This window comes from Alligator sinensis, unplaced genomic scaffold, assembly GCF_000455745.1.
Source record: "Alligator sinensis unplaced genomic scaffold, ASM45574v1 scaffold1531_1, whole genome shotgun sequence".
Taxonomy (NCBI): domain Eukaryota; kingdom Metazoa; phylum Chordata; order Crocodylia; family Alligatoridae; genus Alligator; species Alligator sinensis.
In genome coordinates, this window is record NW_005843164.1 from 186371 (window position 1) to 188814 (window position 2444).

The 2444-nt window shown below is 55.6% G+C and overlaps 1 protein-coding gene across 2 annotated transcripts in view; it reads right to left on the reverse strand.

The window, feature by feature from the left end:
* The window catches only part of LOC102379493 (H-2 class I histocompatibility antigen, Q9 alpha chain-like), a 15357-nt gene extending 12919 nt beyond the window's left edge, over positions 1-2438 (reverse strand). For both annotated transcript variants that reach the window (XM_025194135.1, XM_025194136.1), the window contains exon 1: positions 2070-2438. The gene's annotated coding sequence lies outside the window, so the exon portion shown is untranslated. The remainder of the gene's footprint in view (positions 1-2069) is intronic.
* Positions 2439-2444: the final 6 nt, after the last annotated feature.

Below are 2444 nucleotides of genomic sequence, written 5' to 3' on the forward strand. Positions count from 1 at the left end.
AATGAGCTTGTAGGCAGCCACCTGGTCCCCACTCAGCCTCCTCTTGCTGAGGCTGAACAGGTTCAGGTCCCTCCATCTCTCCTCGCAGGGCCTGCCCTGCTGCCCTCTCACCAAGCGGGTGGCCTCCTCTGACCCCTCTCCAGGCTGGCCACATCCCTCCTGAAGTGCGGCGCCCAGTGCTGGACGCAGTACTCCACCTGCGGCCTGAGCAAAGGCGCATAGAGGGGGAGGATCACCTCTCTGGACCGGCTTGAGACGCACCTTTGGATGCATGACAAGGTATGGCTGGCCTTGCTGGCTGCGGTCTGGCATGGGCGGCTCATGTCCATCTTGGAGTCAATAATGACTCCGAGATCCCATTCGTCCTCTGTGCTTTCAAGAAGGGAACTCCCCAGCCTGTATGTATGCTGTGGATTCCTTCTCCCAAGGTGCAGCACCCTGCATTTGTCTACGTCGGACCCCATCCTATTCTCGTCTGCCCACTTTTGTAGTCTGTCTAAATCTAGTTGCAGCCTCTCTCTCCCTTCCAGTGTGTCCACCTCACCCCACATCTTAGTGTCATCAGCAGACTCGGACAGCGTGCTTTCCACCCCCTCGTCCAAGTCACGGATGAAGATGTTAAACAGTGCGGGCCCAAGGACCGAGCCCTGGGGGTCCCCACTGCTCACATCTCGCCAGGTTGAGTACGACCCATCCACCACCACTCTCTGGGTGCGCCCCATCAGCCAAGTTTTTACCCATTCAACTGTGCAGGCATCAATGCCACAGTCACTTAATTTATTGATGAGGATGAGGTGAGAGACCGTGTCAAAGGCCTTCTTAAAGTCTAGAAAGACTGTGTCCACGGTGACACCATCATCCAGGGATTTAGTTACTTGGTCATAAAAGGCAATCAGGTTGGTCAGGCAGGACCTGCCTTTGCTGAACCCATGCTGATTGCCCCTGAGCATGATCTCCCCTGCAGGCCCCCCACAGATGTGCTCCTGGATGATCCTCTCCAAGAGCTTCCCGAGGACTGAGGTCTAGTAGGGACTCCCCAGCACTCCCCCCATGGTGCATAGCCCTGGCAGGCAGTGGCAGCAGCGTGCAGGCTGCTTGTGCCTGGGGCTTCCTTCCGGTGTGACCTATGCCCCCCCCGGGCTCCGTGTGTGCATGAGTAGTATATGCATGCACATGCCCACATGCATGTGTGCCTGCATGCTTGTGTGCTTATGTATAGATGAGTGCATGTGTGCGTATGCACGTGTGTTTCCATGTGTGCACTTGTGTACACGTCTGTGACCCAGACACAAGGGTTGTGTGTGTGGGTGCATTTGTATGTGCACATGTGTATCCTCATGTGTGTTCACATGGTGTGTGTGTCTGAGTGCATGTGCATTCATATCTGTATGTGTGTGTGAACGTGCATATGCGAGTATGCGTGTGTGCATGCATGTTTGCATGTGCATATTTGTGTGTGGGAGCATATCTACATGTGTATGCATGTGCATGTGCTTGTGTGCATGCAGGTGTGTTCATGTGAGCAAGTGTGTGCTTCTGTGTCTGTGCCCCAGACGCCTGGGGAGGTATGTGTGCGCATGTCTGTGTGCCCCCCCCCGGATCTGTGTGCAGGGTGAGGACGGGCTGTTGCTGCAGGCTTTGCCCCAGGTGCCAAACTTTGCTGTTACGGCACTGTGCGTGGGTGTGTGCGCACATGTGTCTGTGCGTGCAGGTACTCAACATTAACCCTATGCTAAATGAGGTTTCGTTATTACGTCGCCAGTCTCATTGGAGACCGTACTCCTTTAAAGTCGTGCAATGTTCATGTTACAACATTGTTTGGCCGCCACCGTTAGCAGGCAACTAATTGCGATGTAATTGGGTTTGCTTAAACTCACATTTTTCAAGAACTTAAGTACAAGGTTAAGCAAGGAGTAGCTGTACACGTGCATGTGTGCGGGTGTGTGCACGTCCCAGACTGCTGGGGGGGGGGGGGGGGAGATGCTTGCACAGCACTTCCTTACCTGGCGCGGCTGGGGCTGCACTGAGAAATGAGTCGGAGCTCTGTACATGTATATAGAGCTACTTACTTGGCAGAGGAAACACCATGACCACCAAGGCTGCTGGGGGGAACTGCTTTCCTGGCACGGGGCAGTGCCTGCCGAGGTCACGCAGCTAATCCCCCACACTCGTTTCCCATGGGAAGATCGGCTTTATGGAAACGGGAGACTCCTGCAGCGATACGGCTGGGGGTGAGCTAAGCTTGGGGGCAGCCGAGCCCCACGCCTGCGGGCTGGGGCCTGCACGAAGGATGCCCGCCGAAGGATTTGGAAGCAGCTGAAGCGCCGGGTGTGGGCGGAGGACACTTGCCGGTAGCAGGGCCACGTCCGGTTCCTGAATGGCTCGCAGGTCTGGCACCGGCTTGGCTTGCAACGCGAACAATGTTCCTTAAAAAGGAAGACAAA